General features: G+C 35.2%; 1 protein-coding gene across 3 annotated transcripts in view; it reads left to right on the plus strand.

Moving 5' to 3' along the window:
- SRBD1 (S1 RNA binding domain 1) overlaps positions 1-17908 on the plus strand; it is a 214165-nt gene that overhangs the window by 104180 nt on the left and 92077 nt on the right. The window lies entirely within an intron of this gene.

A 17908-nucleotide genomic window follows, 5' to 3' on the forward strand; every position in this document is an offset into this window, starting at 1 on the left:
ACAAAGCCAAGAAGCTTAGTGTCCAGGAATGGAGACTTTAAAAAGCAGCAACATTGGGAAATGTTTGATAATTCAAATCAAAGAGGCTTTCTGTGAAAAGTGCAGACGGAATATACGTGGAAATGTATACCGTTGAATTTTTGCTTTTAACATTGTCCCTTGCCACATTTAAAAATGAATCTTTTGATTACTTGAGTAGCCACAGGTCACATAATGATTTTTGCCCAACTGTAACCCTACATAACTTAAGTACATACCTCACATGACCTTATTCTGTGTAAGGCTTATTCCTGTTTGTCTTGTTGCCTGTGTTTCTGTCCTTTGAAATCAAGTTTTAGAACTTTGGGGGGAAGGTCATGGACAATCATAACTCTTTCTAGGAGATGAACACAGCTCTCACTTCGGCGAGTAAATTGCAAATGTTGTACTATACAAATGCTTCTGGACTTGCAGGTGAAAAAGATGTAGTATGACTGGCTGCCAAAGATTATCTATTACGTCTGCGCACTTACGCTTCTAGTGAGTGAACACCTCTACAAGGCAGTCTCTGCGTGATATGCAGCTTTTGGAAAACAGCAAAGTGCACAGGAAATGTTTTTCTTAAGGATTTTATTTGCTCATACAAGGCAATAGAGAAACATTCAATGATTTGTGATGGATTTTATTTTCTGAAGCACCTTCTACAACCTGAAATTCAATTGGTTATTGTGCTAAAGGATGGGTGCACCCACCTTGTTGAAAGAGTGAGCAAGGGTTTCATTTGTCTTTGGTTTGTTAGTTCACAATCCTTGTGTATTTCTAGATCCCTAACCTTGGCTTTCTATAACTCTGTAATCCTAGGCAGTCATTCAGTAGGAAAACACTTGTGTTTCTCTTTTTTCTTTGTATATGTTCATTTGAAAAGCCTTTCAAAAGGAATTACAGCCTGCATGTGATTATCGCTATCAGTAGCACTTTAACTGCTGAGATGAAACTTCTTTTTGGACCCTGCTAATTTCACATATCAATAGAAAAAGAAAATTTTTCCCCATTGCAAGCCCCAAGTTTACTAATTGGTAGCTGCTCTTTGGGTTGAGCTAGATTCCTTAGGGATGGCATTTGATAGAATAATTTTTGGCATTTTAATTTGACAAGAAACAATTCAGGGAAACAACTTAGACATGGGCCTGCAGTGAAGTCTTCTCTTACTATGACTGTGGCGCTCCGTGCAGGGAGTGCCTTTGAACATCTGCAGCAGTTGGTAAACCCTGTGATCCATTTCATATGCGAGTTCAAGCTTATTGGCAGGTGTTTTCATAGGAGCTTCACCTAAAATACTCTTAAAGAGTTGAAAGACTTTTTTTTCTATAGATATTAGGATTTGAGGGCTAATGCAGTATATTCTAATCTTTGTGACAAAAACACAGCTTTCAGAAGGACAATAAATTTAGGTGTAAGGTGTAAATTTTAATACTTCCTTATTCTTTAATTATGTTACAGTCTACATCTTTCTAACTCAGAAGTATTATTTGCTTTAACAATTTGCCCCTGGCGCTTGAAAATGATGTGATAGATAAATTTCAGATACAGGTTATTTTTTGTTCTGTTGTGTATCTCTATATAAGGGAAAATTTATATTTTTAACTGATGAAGTTAAAGCTTGAAGCAAATATAGAGTGTACACACACATAAGCATGCATGCTAATTTATTTCTGACAAATTATCTTAGAAGTCTGCATTTCTCGAAGTACATTGGGGAATATTTAAAGGGCCAAATTGGAACTGAAAAAGCTGTTTGAAAAATATCTGCTGACAGAAGCCTTGTTTCTAAGCCTGGGAAATAGGTTGAAAGAAAAGGAAAAAGGGATTTTTAGTTTCTTCTTTGTGTGTGCTTGTGTTTCTAATATGTAAAGTTTTGTTTTTTAACCACTAGATATAGTTAGAAATGGATACTCTCAAACTTGCTCATGAAGATGGTGATTTATTCCAGGTGAGGAAAATACATTCATTTTACACTAAAACCACGCCCCCCCCCCCCACCCCCCCCTGATTAGGGTGGGTAGATGGTTTGGAGAAGCAGACTTCTTAGTGTCAGTTGGTTACATTATATTACTTCTTTACAAGCCATTATTAGTTTGTATCCTACCTATTTTAGTGAAAAATATTTCAGTGAAAAAAAATATTTTAATGGATTTGCCAGTCACGTATGCGTATGTGTGCGGGTGCTCTCCCTCTCGCTTTCTCTCTCGCTCAAAAAACATGTATCTGTCTGCTTCCCTTGCCTTCCTTCCATCCCTCCTTCCTTCCCTTTCTCTCTTCTTTCTTTCTTTATTCCCCTCCCATTTAAATATGAGAAAAAGGTTAACATCTTTCATATCATTATATCAGAAGGCCTCTGACTGTAAATAATTTGTTTCATGAAGACTATGATTTAAATCATTTTTGTATTTATTTTTAGAAGAAACGCCACTATTCAGTTTTCCTCTAAGAATAAAAAAGTCCAAGTTACATTAATATACACACACTTGGGTTTGTATTCTAACGTCTTTTTGTTTTTGTTTTCTTAACTTTCAAATGAAAATGATGTTGGAGTATGACTCTAAGAGTGTGATATACTACATTAATAATTACTTTAGAGTTTGTAATTTTACTTATAATTATAACTGGCCCAAGTTTAAGTTAGACAACTTGAAATTAATAGGAAAAATTCATTGGAGCCCTTTGATATAAAATAGGTTTTCAGAACAACATCAAGTCATTTAAAATTTACTTTGGAATGGAGACTTCATACTTAAAACAAACTTAGGAGAAACAAAATAATTTTAAAAGTTCTTTCAGCCATTGTGCACAGTTTCTGTTGGAGGTGATTGCCAGCACTGGGGAATCAGGAAGTCTGTAGTTTAAATTCTTCAGGATCAGATTATATTGCAGATTTTCTTTACGCATGGTGTTAAATACATATTAAGTGACAGCTATAACTTTCTTTTTCTTTCTTGCCTTTGGGAATCTCAAGAACACAGCTTCTGCTTTCTTCTAATTTGTGTTATTTTTATATTTGTTTTTAATTTTCAAGTGTATATACCTTTAAATTACAATGTGACTAAATATCTGAACAACCTTCTAACTTTCTTTAGTATATTGTATTTTAAAAATTATATAAATATCTACTGGCCAGATTTTAAGAATTTGCGGTAGGAAACTTTAGGAAGGGATGGAAGAGATGTCATTACTTTTAGGTAAGATTAGACCAGGAAGTTATGTTTACTCATTTGTTGGTTTTAGGGTCCTTTTTCCCCTGCTTATGATTTCATCTTAGCATTGAGAATTGTTGAGATAAAATACATTTGCCAAAAATAAGACCCAACAATTAAGATTTAAAATTTCCAGAGATACCAAAAGAGATATTAGAAGATTTTGGAGACTTGAAGGGAGAATTGACTGAATATGGGCTTATTTTTAAGTTTCAGTGAATGTTCAGTGATTTTATTAAGCATAGTCTTTTGTGCTTTAGCTTCATCAAAAAAGTTGCAGTCAGTGTCATTAGCCAACTAACACTTAAGTGCCCTAGTTTGTACTCTTGCTTTTCTGTGGAGTGAAAAAACTGATGACTGTTAGTATGACTCTTTACACTGATGTTAAAAATTATGAGATATGTGTATCTGGTTTGTCTTGGTTCTGTTTGTACTTCAGTTGAAATATGTAACAAATAAGGATTCCAATGCAAAGCTTGTTCATTTCATGTGTCTATTTACCATTTAAGTGATTTTGAGCAATAAACATTCCTAGACAGCAACTTCACACTTTGTTTTTACCTACACTCATCTTTACTCCAAACATGAACACAAATCGGTTTTTATCCATGTTAATGAAAAAACAAATCCCTATTTAAATGGGTAAAGCAGAAAAACATGAGGTGCTAGGAAGTCTGGAATCAATCAAGTTAGCAAAGTGTGTAGGAAAAAAGATAGCAGACGTGGAAAATAATTATAGCAAAATGATCATATCCATTTTTTACAGAAATTGAAACCTGCAGACTAAATGGTAAACAAGAAATTTAATTTAGAAAATTTTATGTTTATTTTATATTTGATTTATTTGTCTTTAATTTTATTTAGTACATTTAATTTTCAAACTGTAGAATACATATGTGAAAGTACTCTTAGCCCTTATACGACTGTGGGTCTGTGTTAACTGATATTTACTTTTATCCTTTCAGTGCTCTATATGTCAGTCAGCCTTAGATCTGAAAATACAAAGATGAAAAATAACTGGAGCAACTGCACAGAGTTGAAGAATAGTATTTGCTGGTTGCTAAAAGTCAAGGCAAGACAATGTGGGCGCCGCTGAATTGTTTTAGTGTGAAAATAGGCACAAGTATATGGCAAATAAATCAATTTCAGTGGTGTAGCCATAGGGAATAAAAATGTTGTAGAGAAAAAAACCAATTTTTTTGTGAGAGAATTAGAAGATCATGCTTGTTCTAGAGGCTTCCAAAGGTCCTTACATCAACACTATTTTATTTTTAAATATTACTAAGTTGAATCCAAGCGAAGTCCTGGCTTTTGTTTGTGCTTTGTCTTCTGAGATATGGAAGGAAATCAGGTGTTTTGAAGTATCAATCTTTGGCCCAGCAATCCCTTTGTATATTCCAATAGAGTATAATAATCTAAATGATATTGAATTTTCTTTTTCGTGGGTGGATTATATCATTAACCGCATACTGCTCATCTGAGTGAATCCTAGTTTGTTTAGTTTCTGATGTATCTAACCAGTGACTTGATAATGAATGCTCCTCCCTAAACAAATAACCTATTTTTATGCTTCTCCAGCATCTCCTGAATCCTAGTTTGTTTAGTTTCTGATGTATCTAACCAGTGACTTGATAATGCATGCTCTTCCCTAAACAAATAACCTATTTTTATGCTTCTCCAGCATCTCCTGCTTTGAGTATTTCTCAGAAATTATTACTATTTCTTAGACTCAGATCTGAGGAGAAACAAAGTAGGGGAAACATCATGCCAGTTATGTTGACCTTTGGGAATAAAAATGCTTATTGATTGGCCTTCACAAACAACTTTCAAAAGGCTCCAAAACTTTATTATTGGGAAAACTTGTGAAAAGATGATTGGGAAGAGAGGAGTGGGCAGAGGGTAGGTATTTAAATAGAAAGAAGTCTGATCTAACAGTCCGGAGACCAGATTTGTTTTTAAGTCTGGTTTCAGATGATCTTGGTCTAATTTTATTTAATTTTGGTTCTCTCTTACCCTGCAGGTAAGATGAAGCGAGTACTTATGATCCTGACTTCCTTATAGGAAGTTAGTTTGAGTTAGTAGATCTTAAAGCACTTTGAGAAAGCTATAAGTATTATGCAAATACAGGAGATTCATATTATTTACTTTAGAATAACTGAAAATGACCTTGAAAAAATAGTACCCACTTATAGACGAAGCCAAGAATTCTGTGGCCATTTTCTTCTCTGCATAGAAGGAGCTAGTTTGACCAAATTATCAGACAAACAGGATATGGACAGGTGCCATGGTGCTCTGCTGTTTTCCCTTTTGTGAGAGCCTTGAGTTGAATGTTTCTCTGGGCAGCTAATCCTTGGCACCACAGCTTTGTTCTGATAGTGGCATCTGGCACTCGATTGATTTAACTGAGTCTGAGGTTTGCTCTTTTCAGAATGTGCTCTCTAGGCAGCTTCTGTGTGGCTCTGACATGACCGCATGCTGTTGCTGTCTTTCCTGCCTTCTAGCACCACATGTGAGGCTAAGGCATTATGACACCTGCCATTTGGAACCTTTACTTGCTGAAAAATGTCAAGATTTTCAGACAAGATGAAGACAGATAGAACTGATCATTCTTCCCTTTCTCAGGAATAGGCTGAGGGCATTTGTTCCTAGATGGATGAATTGCTGAGTGGTACAGTTCTGTTAGTTTTCAGAGAGCACACGGGTTTTGTATAGCAGATTTGGGTGTTGTTTGTTTGTGTATTCCTAATTTGCTGTTTGTATAAGCAAAGCTTTTAATGATTATTTTTGGATTTCACAGATAAATAGTGAGGGTTGGGAGGGAGTTTTGCTCCTTACTCCACATTTTTGCTAAGACTCTTATTAGGAAATTGCAAATTTTTGAGGATGGACTTTTGTTATGATCATATTGCCATATAGGTGCCCACATCAATGACTGTCAAATCTTAAATGGCCAGGAGTAAGACCTCCTATTTGAGGTCCTTGCTGCTTCCTCTTCCCTTTTTTCTCTTGAGCCATCGTAATGTTCTAAGACCAGAGAACTGATTGGTAAATAAAGGGTAGGAGAAGTGCTAACCAGATGAGTTTGTTCCTCCTAGTAATTGGTATCTAACTGATTGGGGAAGGGAGTTGAATTCTGGTATAAAATGAAGGCTTAAAAAACTATTATTATTATTTTGCTTATTCTTACCTTTCAATTGTATGGGTAAATTGTAATTGGCTGTATGTTATTGAGTAAACACTTTCTTCTGTTTCTTATCTCGTGATCTTTATCTTGGATCTCTAGTAACATCACAGAGATGTTTTGCCTAATCTGGTATAATTTGGGAGAAAAGTTCCAATGACTCTAGTTATTTTGAATTGCAAAAAAACGTAAAGAGATTGGATAAGAAGATGCCCTAAATTTACTTTATTGGGAGCCAGACCATGTTGAGAGACTGTGGATCACATGTGAAACTATATCCTCTGGCATGTCTTTGGATGGCTTCTTCTTAAGTAGCTTTAAGTGGCTTAGTGGAAAAGGGAGAATAAATATTGGCCAACAGCCTTGTTCTTTGTGGTGAAATTTTTGAAGACTAGTAGAAATATAAAATCCATCTCCAACATTTGGAAGGTAATGAGGACTAATGGCTTTTTTTTTTAATTTTTTAAATTAATTAATTTGTTTTGGCGAGGAAGATTGGCCCTGAGCTAACACCTGTTGCCAATCTTCCTCTTTTTGCTTGAGGAAGAGTGGCCCTGAGCTAACATCTGTGCCCATCTTCCTCTATTTTGTATATGGGTCGCCTCCACAGCATGGCTTGATGAGTGGTTTAGGTCCGTGCCCAGGATCCAAACCCACAAACCCAGGCCGTGGAAGCAGAGCACGCCAAACTTAACCACTTATGCCACTGTGCCTGCCCCAGACTAATGGCTTTTATGTTATCAACAGGATCCATGAATTGGAACATAAATATTTTAAAACATTTTACAGTGGAAGCCTGGTAGTACTTAAGTAAACAAAGTTTCTTGCTTTGGGTCCAGGTCAACTTGAATTGTATAAAGAAGGATTCTTGTTGCAAAATCAAATGAATGTTCTTCATCTTTTAACTGGATCCTTCGTACTGTTATAGTTTTCCCACAGAATCACAGAATATATGTCTCAGGTCTTAGTTATAGAAATAGTGTTCATATAAGCTTCTTTATCTTAATGATTTGCTTTTGGGACATAGATAATCATCAAGAAAAAAACACATTGGGCCGGCCCCGTGGCTTAGCAGTTAAGTGCGCACGCTCTGCTACTGGCGGCCCGGATTCCGATGCCAGGTACTGATGCACCGCTTCTCCGGCCATGCTGAGGCCGTGTCCTACATACAGCAACTAGAAGGATGTGCAACTATGACATACAACTATCTACCGGGGCTTTGGGGGACAAAAAAAGGAGGAGGATTGGCAATAGATGTTAGCTCAGAGCCAGTCTTCCTCAGCAAAAAAGGAGAATTAGCATGGATGTTAGCTCAGGGCTGATCTTCCTCACAAAAAAAAAAAGAAATAAACACATAATATTTTGGGTTTCACCTTAGAAATAAATAATTTTACTGTTGCTTCTACCTGAATCAAACATATCCTATATATTCTTGAAGTATGTTTTGTATATTTGCAAGTTATGGTCCTAGACAAGATTTGAACTTTAGCTGCCATCTTTGGCTCCTCTTAATTTAAGGTACAATAGATTTTCAACAAAGAAAGGGCTGTACTGGTATATGTATTATTTAAAAAGTCCCTGAGGTAAGGAAGACTAATAAAATTAGACAAAAATATCAAGATAAATCGAATGTATCTTTCAGGTAATATGCTCTTTCTCTATAATCTCTACCATCGTGCACCATTTTTCTTTGTTCCCATTAATTTGTAAGGTGGACATATTTCTTATATATTTAGGCCTAGTGTCAAAAGCCATAGGACTGACCAATGATTCTGAAAGCACTGGCTCAGGAGTCCATGTTCTTTAGTGCTAGCACTCCATCCAGTGTTCCCAGGTGATAGTTCAGGCCCATCTGCAGCTGAATGTATTCATTCCATAACGTATTAAAGCCAGTTAGTTGCAAGTTCTCTTTTCTCTTCCTCCTAAAAAGGGTAAATATGTTTGGGATGATAGTTATAATAGGCTTTGCTAAAACAAAACAAAACAGAAAAGCAGCAGATGCTATGAGTGAAATTTACATATTGCTTATGTAGATGGGAAACCACTAAGCTTTCACATTGCTTTTGAATTTTTGAAGCTTTAGAACAGTGGTTCTCAAAGTGTAGTCCCAGATTTCATCAAAATTAAAACCTTTTGTGTTTCAAAAGACCACTAAGAAAATGAAAGGACAAGCCAAAACTTGGGATAAAATATTTACACATCATGTATCTGATAAAGGACATGTATTTTGAATACATAAAAAACACTTATACTCAATAACGAGGCAAATGAGCCAGTTAAAAATGGGCAAAAGATTTGAATAGATATTTCACTAAAGAAGATTAGGAAAGGCCAATAAATACATTGAATAAATGCTCAGAATCATTAGTGATTAAAGAAATATAAATTAAACAACACGTAGATACCACTTGATAACCACTAGAATAGCTATAATCAAAAAGGCAGACACAGGGCTGGCCCTGTGGCTTAGCGGTTGAGTGCGTGCGCTCTGCTGCTGGCAGCCTGGGTTCGGATCCCGGGCGCGCACCAACGCACCGCTTCTCTGGCCATGCTGAGGCCGAGTCCCACATACAGCAACTAGAAGGATGTGCAGCTATGACATACAACTATCTACTGGAGCTTTGGAGGGAAAAATAAATAAATAAAGTTTAAAAAAAAAAAAGACAGACACATATCAAGTATTGTCAAGGAAATGAACAAACTGGAATCCTCATTCATTGCACCTAGGCAGTTTCGTAAAAAATTAAACATAAATTTATATCCTAGCGTTTCTACTCTTGGGAATCTATCCAAGGGAAATGAAACGTATGTCCACACAAAGACTTGCACATGAATGTTTTACAGCAGCATTATTCATAATACTAGAAAACTGGAACCAACCCAAAAGTCCATCAGCTGGTGAATGGCTAAACAAAATGTGGTATATCTAGAACAGTGGAATGCTATTTGGCATAAAAAGGATGTACTGATGCTACAACATGAATGAATCTCAAAAACATGCTAAGTGAAGAAGCCAGGCACAAAAGACCACATATTTTATGATTCCATTTACATGAAATGTCCAGACAGGATGAATATATAGAGACAAAGTAGATTAGTGGCTATCTGGGATTGGAAGTGGTAATGGGGACTGCAAGTAGGCACAAAGGATCTTTTTCGGATGGAAATGTTCTGAAATTGGATTTTGGTGATGGTTGTACAACATTCACTAAAAATCATTGAATTATACACTTAAGGTAGGTGAATTTTATGGAATGTAAATTATACCTCAATAAAACCTTAAAACAAAAAGTATGGTTCCAGGACCAGCAACATCAGCATCACCAGTGAACTTGTTAGAATTGCAAATTCTTGGCCCCACTGGAGCAGAAACTCTGGGGATGGGGTCCAACAATCTGTCTTTTAACAAGCCCTCTAGCAGATTGTGATGCAAGATCAAGTTTGAAAACCACTGCTCTAGAATCAAGGAAGGTTAAATGGAGACATGGGTAGTTTTTGGTATAGTTTATGTATATTCACTCTACCCTGTTCCTGTACCTGTAGGAAAGGTTTGAATTAAGGACAGTTGTAGTAGAGTTAAAGAAAATTACAGGGCAGTGGGAGTAAAAATAAACTGGCCTTTCATGTTCTTGATATGTCCCCATGAGAAACTTTATGACCGTGATGTTTGTTTACACATATGTTAGTAAATTCCTGTGTTCTTTTAGGCTTGCTGTTACTTAACGAACATAGCATAAACAGGTTCATTTGCCATAACGACAGTGGAAGTTTAGATCCTTGAAAGGAATTATTTCTCCTAAATATTTACATAGTGTAATATAGCAGGGCCAGAAATGTGCAGTGATCCCAAAAAAGTAAAGATCTCACTGGAGATAAAGAAGTAAATGGAGCAGCCGGCTGAACTCAACAACTCATTCTCTCCCTCCATCTGTTCAGTGTACTTTAAAAGACCATAACTAGAAAAGGGGTTGATCTAGAGTAGCTGTCTTATACATAGCATGTGCTTTCAGGGTTTTTTTTTTTTTTTTCACCCCCAGCATTATCTGGGTGGCCAAAAGAAATTCTGAAGGTTGACACTGCTGCAGAAAAGGGCTTTGGCTGTCCAAACTGGAGGCTACTAGTTGGTGAATGTGTTAGATGAAGTTTATAGATAAGATTTTCCTTAACTGGGGGGTGATGACTTCTGCTGAGTTGTAAGTTCACTTCAGAGGAAAGTAGAGGTTGGGGTGGGGAGATAAAACAAATACGAGAAGGGAGAAAAGGAGGAGTAGGTAACAGGGTATGAAACCAATGAATGTGTGTCATTTATTAGTGGAGTTCACTGAGATTGTCAACAGTAATATTAGAATATTAGATAATGTAGCACAAACCATTGTTATTTCTAAAACTTTATTCAGCTGTGGGTAAAAAGAACTGGGCTTTTTGTTGCTGGCAAAGTATATCTCAGTTTTGGTCTCTCTTTTTGTTATTATTATTATTAACATTATTATTTTACTTCTCATTGTCTCTTTCTGTTTGCTTCTCTCCTTTTTTTTGGTTGTTCTTTCTTAAAACTTTTAATAATTAGTATTATATTATTGCACTCTTATTAGCAAAATATTAGAATATTATATCCTCTAAATTGGTAATTCTGATTCTGATTTCTGTTATTGGATAGATAATAAAGGAATAAAATATTTTGCAATAAATTTCATCCTAAAAAATCTGTGCCATGCAATCTGAATTCCTCATATTTATTAGTAGATAAACACCCATAGATGTATTTAAGCTAAAAATATAACATAGGAGGGATAGAAAAGATGAGTAAATGAAGCAAACTTCTCCATTTGTAAGAAAACTCTATACTATTCTCTATGCAACTCGCAAATTTATATCTGAATTGAATTGCATTTGAACAAGAATAAACTATAGATAATCTGTTATTATATGAGTAAATACAAATTGAGTACATAAAAAATTGACAGTTTTGGAGTTAACTGCAAGCATCAGGAGAAACAGACATTTTGGTATGTGGGGGGATGGCAGGTGGCTTGACATCATGTTCTTTAAATCACTACATTTCAAAACGTTGACCAAAGGACATTTTAGTTGTAAAATTAGATCAGTATTTATTCCCTGCCCTCTTAGTTTTTCTGTTTTGTTGGGTGAACATGGAATGTTTACAGTACTGCTGCAAACAGCTTCTTCCACAGTTAGTGTCCCCATCTTTGAGACTGCTTTTCTTGTCCTGGAATCAGCGGGGCCCTCGTCCTTTTACTTAGTCTAACACACCACTTGTGCACCAGCCCTGTGGTTGCTCCTGGGGCAGGTTTTTTTCTTGAGTTCCCTTGGTATCATGCAGTACTTGTAACAACTTCATGTTGGTCTCAAACATAGATGAGGGAAAAAAGAAAGAAAAGAGGGATTTTTGAAAAGGAAAGCAGAGGAAAGTGAAGGGCAGGGAGAGAGAGAATGAAAGGGATGCTTGCTGTGGAGAGTAGTGGAGACCAACAATTTCTGCGGATGCCATTCTTTGTCAGAAATTGGTTCTACCTCAGTGGAGGGACTCAGCCTGCAAGTAGAAGACAAGCTCTGTATCCTCTTTGTCCTAGGTTATTGATTTGCTTTCCCCTATGATGGTACTTGAAGATACCAGTGATTTTGGTCATCTCTATCATTGAATGACCCATTGACAGCAGTGAAAGTGATTTAAATATAATGTTTTGACATGTTGTGGTACATTGTAGCAGCTCAGCATCATTGTGAACATAAACCTATGATACTAAATAGCAGAATCAGATTCTCACATTGAATACTATGGTTTTGTTTTGTTTATGACACAAAAGGATAGGTAGCTGGTGTTTTGAGGAACTCCAAACTCCAAATTAAAGTTCTGCTTGGTAGGTGCTTATTCGGGTCTGCCCCTTTAGGTTTCTTTTTGGGGCTGGAAAGTGTTCTTTTCCTCTGATGTGGTATGGGGCACTGAATGAAAGGTAGCCAAGGGAATTCTGTGCTGTTGAGTACAGCTCAGTGGATGAGATGTGATAGGATGTCCATCTGGAAGTACATTCACTCTTTGGTAGATGTTTTCGGGTCCCCCAGGCTTGTGGGCCCTGTGTGATTACTGTACCGTTGCTAGACTTGTTCTCTTTGGAAAATGCTCATCTTTTGAGAGAGAGCTCAGGATTTTTTTTTTTTTTAACTGTGGTCATTGGAGAATTGCTTCTAACTGGTCTTCCACCAGATGGTGCTAGTGTCACATACTTAAAGGTAAACTCATTTGGTGCCAATGAAATCTTGAGGTTGTGTATTTTCCCTCTCTCTCTTTCTGTTTCACTGTATTTTGCCTTTAGTGTTTTTTTTACACATTCTACTTTCCTGGTATACTATTGTGTCACCTCACATCTTTTATGTTGTGGATAGTGAGCTGATTGTGCCTTGGTGATCATGAAGGATAACTTGGGGGATCGATTCAGAGGCCAAGGACTAAGTAAAACTTAAGGATATATAGTATGTACGTTCTTGTAAAATTTTTCATCATGCATTTGCTTCTTAGCTGACCTGTGTGTACAAATTGAGAACTTATTCTTGACTTTTCTGCTTAGCCACCTTTCTTTTATGTTATAGTGATATCACAAAATGTTATTGTTTGAGATCTAAAAGCCATGTTTGGAAGTTATTACTAACAAATGATATGTTTACCTAGGTTTAAGTTCAAAATAACTTTAATAACTTCAAAAGAAAGGTTGGTAAAATTTTAAAAAATGTTGGCTGTCATGTGATAACAGATTTCTTGGCCAATTAACAATTATTTTAAACTTAAAATTTAAACTTTTTTGTTTACAAGTAAATATTACATGGTTATTGCAGAAAAATTTAAAGAAATAAGAATGCAATTAAAGGAATAACTCATATTTAAGTACTATTAACGTTATGTTACATAACCTTCTATTTTTTTTCTTTTTGTATATACCTGTATTTTAAAATATCAAAGTTGGTCTTATATCATAGTTTTGTAACCAGTTTTTTCACTTAATATTTTACAATAATAATTTTAAGTGACACTATAGTTTTTCATTTAATGAACCCTTTAATGATAGGCATTTTGGTTTTCACTTTCTTTTAGAGCTATGCTATGATGAATAGCACTTTTTAATTTTTTTGTGTAGTTTTAATTTTCTTTCATATGAATTCTTAAAAATGTAGTAGCTGGTTCAGAAAGTGCATATTTTTGTGACTTTTGATCTAAATTTTCAAATTACCATTCCAAAGAGTTCTACAGTTTAAACATCCTTAACAGTATGTGATTTTGTTTCTTGCCCTGATGCTTATCATCACTAGATTACCTTAATTTTTAAAGTGACTAGATATTGCTCATTTGAGACTCTCTGAAATGACAATTCATCACTAAATACAGGAATTTAAAATTGCTTTGATATTTTCTTAGAAATAAGCCTTCTTCTTTAACCATTAAATCCTAGAGCCCCTGTTATTCATGGTGGTTTGGTTTTTGGCCTTGCCCCTCCTCCGTAAAATACAAACAGCTATCCTTTCATGCTTCAGAACAGGTTATCTCATGTGCAGAGCAAAGAAAGAATTAAGATCTGTGTTGGTGAACTTTTTCCGCATTTTCTATTGCTTGTTGAGAAACTTAGGTCAAGTCATTTACCCTCTCTCCACATGAATGTTTCTCAGTCTAAAAATTTGGAAGAATGGTTTTTAGATAAATTATTTTTAAAACTAGTGAAATGAGCAATGCATTTAGCATAGTAACTATTTAGTATGTATTTTTTGGTGGGCAGAAGGAGGGAAGAAAAGAAAGCTGCTAGATATTGGTAAGGCTTGAGCAATTCTAGTATACTTTTATAAAGAATTAAAAACACATCAGTTTTTATTAGTTTAAGCAATATTTCCTGGCTGATTTTTTGATATCTTACTAGATAATTGCATTTTCATTTAAGTAGATTACCTTTGAATTAAATTCTCCTGTTAACATAAGGAAGCATGTAATTTGTTTTAAAATAAGAAAAAAAGAAAGCTGTTTTCATATTTGGGAAACGAGGAGAAGGGAGGAGACTTTATGTAACCTTAAATGAATGTGAAAACTATTAGCCCAATAACTTAAAAAAACAAACAGCTAGTTTTCCTGTCTCATGAAAAGAATCCAATTTGGTAAAAGAGATTGTCATTCTCTTATTGTCAGAATGAGTACTCACTGTAAGAAAACTACTTGCAAACCTGGTTTTAAAAGATTCATCAGCATACAATCTGTCTTGGTAGAAGAGACTTAGAAGCTCTGGAGATATAAATTCTATAGTTTAAACATGTATTTTTAAAAAATACAACAAATTATACTGGCAAATAATCAGATTTATGTAACATCATTGAATTTTACTTGAGATAAAATTTAGCATTTTTAACAAAAAATTTTAAAATGAATTTAAAAGTCAATGCATCTGTGTTGTGGGCATTTCACTTGCTTTTTTTTGGTTATATAAGTATGTGGTTTGTATTTTTTTAAATAAAAAGACCCTAAATAAGGTTTTTAAATAGAAAGACCCTAAAATAGCGCTATTAGATAAAATGTTTAACAAATTATCAATTTAATTCTAAGAATTAGCACATTAACATATAGATCTGGTCAAATGTAAGTCCAATGGTAGCTTTTGAAATGTACTTTCCTATACTTAAAAGCTTGCGATACCATATATATCTATTTAGATGTTTGTCTAAACTGGGAGTTTGAAGGGGCTTCGGAGTACTGTAATATCTTGAAACCTTAGTTCAGTTACAACTGTGTCAGTTAAATTCCCCAAAATAATAAATTCTTCTCAGAGTCTTCTTGGCTTTATGGCAAAATGAATAAAATAATTAAATTGCTAAGATTATGAGCCTAATTTATTTACACCTGAGAGAAATTTGTTTTGTGAAATATAATACTTATTAAATCATTAGATATCTGAATTTCGTGCAAAGTTCATTTTTGCTTTCCTCAAAATATATTAGAGGTAATTGGAATAATTTCCCAATAGTTTATTGGGAAACTTACCAATAACAGAAAGTGGCTCATACAATCTTGCATATTTTCTACTGAATATCTATCCTTGAACTCCAAATAGGAATGAAAAAAAACAAGAGAGGGGACATTATCATTTTTGTTCTTAGCAACTTGTCCTGGAAGAAATCATCGCCACTTCCAGCTTGATTTGTTTCATTTAATTCTTGCCACATATACCTCCTAGGTTCTTATATGTTTTATACTGAAGTACTCAGTGTTGAGGTTTTTCTGTTCATTTAGATTATTTAAACATTCTGATTTGTGCTTAGTACTGAACTGTTTATTGGACCCATGCTATTTAATAACTAAAGCATATGAAATTTACTACATTTTGTATTGATTTAATATTAATGTTAATCTAAAATCTTTGGGTGCAGTGTGTCAGGTCACATCTGTTTTGTATTCTTCTGTTTAAATAAGTGGCAGTATGGTATTTGGAGGAATATTTATTATCTGAGTGTTTTTCTTTGCAAGTTTCCCTCAGTCTATTGAGAATTATAACTTCCAAGAGACAGTGAATCACCCAACAAATTCCCAGGTACCCAGCTGCTGAAGGCCACGGTTAATTGGAATTTTTATTTACCATTTAAGTTCCCTTTGCTTAAATAGTGTAATTTTAGAGGCTTCTGGAAATGATAGAAAATAAATTTGTGGTGAAATTTTGAAAAATATTTTCTCTAATAATGGGTTCAGCCTGCACTTCATGGATACTCTGGTTTTTTAGAAAAAACTTGGTTGGACTGAGTGTTCATTTGTGTTTGAAACCAAATTTTCCATGACTGGTGACTGAATATTCTTATCCTGTGATGGTGTTTCTTAACCTTTTTTTGGAGTCATGGGTTTCTTTAAGTAATCAGTAAAAACTATAATCTCTTTTCCTAGAAAAAATGCATAAACACAAACGTTTTGTATACAATTTTAATTAATCCTGCCTCTCCCTGCCCAGAAGTCCAAGGGCCCCGGGTTAGGAAGTGGCAATATAATGGAACTCAAAAATCACCTCTAGTATGTTGGTTTTAACATCATTTTATGCCATACTAAGAGTTTTCTTCACTTTAAGCTTTATTTGACATTACATTTTCTCCTTGATCATTATATGGTAGAAGATAAGCATAATCTAAATCTTATTTTGTAGAAAAAGCACAATTACCATTTAATTTTAAAGCCAGTCTCTGAAATTATAGAATATATTTGACCTTGCCTATACTTTAGATTCTACCTTAGATACATAAGAAAACAAAACTCACTTTATCTTTTGATCAAAAGTGAAGGCAGCGAAAGAAATGAGTTTCTATGGTGGATCTGTGGTTTAAGAAAGTAGGTCTTCCTTAAAAAGATGTTGCATTTTTTGTTTAGCACAAAAATATGAGTTTTCATTTTAATGAGAGGTTGTGAGGCTATTCAGAAGTTACTTGTGCTTGTGCTGGTTAAGAGCTCAGACTTGGGTATTAAGCAGGTAAGGGGTCAAATCCAGTGTAGTTGCTTACCAGCCGTATGACCTTGAGCTTATTACTTATCTTTAAAAAAAAAAAAAAATCCCCAAAAGGATTAAATGAGATAATATCTATAAAGTGCTTGGTTTTGTGCTTTGTGTATAATATGCACTCAGTGTCCTCTTACTGTGTCATGATGATGGTGTTGATGAGGAACGGGATGAGCAGCCTTGCTTTTGAATGGCGAAGTGTTCATTTTTTCTGTTATGAAATTTGGGATGGTAGATCTTGGTTGCAAAAAAATATAAATCTTCACGTTCCCCAAAATAATCTTCTCAAGTCTTGGTGGCTTATAGTTGTTGTCAAAGTTCAATGAAGAGTTCTCCAGAGACAGGGGTAGCAAACTAACGTTTCCACATTTTTCTGATCAGTCTTCAATTGTTACAATGGGGCAATATGTTAAAAATTATCCACTAAACTTATCTCATTGAATTAATATTGAGGAGCAGAGAAAGGGAGAGTTTACTAGGAGTGAATTAAATTTTAAGCACTAACGAGGCCGGCCCGGTGGCCCGGCGGGTAAGTGCACGTGCTCCGTTTGGGCAGCCCGAGGGTTCGCTTGTTCAGATCCCGTGCGTGCACCGGCGCACCGCTCATCAAGCCATGCTGTGGCGGCGTCCCATATAAAGTAGAGTAAGATGGGCATGGATGTTAGCCCAGGGCCGATCTTCCTCTGCAAAAAGAGGAGGATTGGCATCGGATGTTAGCTCAGCGCTGGTCTGCCTCACAAAAAAAAAAAAATTAAGCACTATGTTCTGCTTTTGAATCTTGATCTCTAGATGATCATGTGGTGGAGAGCCATAGGTATCATGAATACTTGGGGTTGATGTTGTTTCTTTGCATATTATGTCATAAAGAAGACCTCTTATTTAGAAATGTTTAATAAACTGTACAAATATCAACCACCATACAAATGTCAGCTGTAAGAGTGTTCCTATTGTGATTTGTAAAGTATTTGGAGCCAAAG

This window comes from Diceros bicornis, chromosome 12 (genome assembly GCF_020826845.1).
Source record: "Diceros bicornis minor isolate mBicDic1 chromosome 12, mDicBic1.mat.cur, whole genome shotgun sequence".
NCBI lineage: Eukaryota > Metazoa > Chordata > Mammalia > Perissodactyla > Rhinocerotidae > Diceros > Diceros bicornis.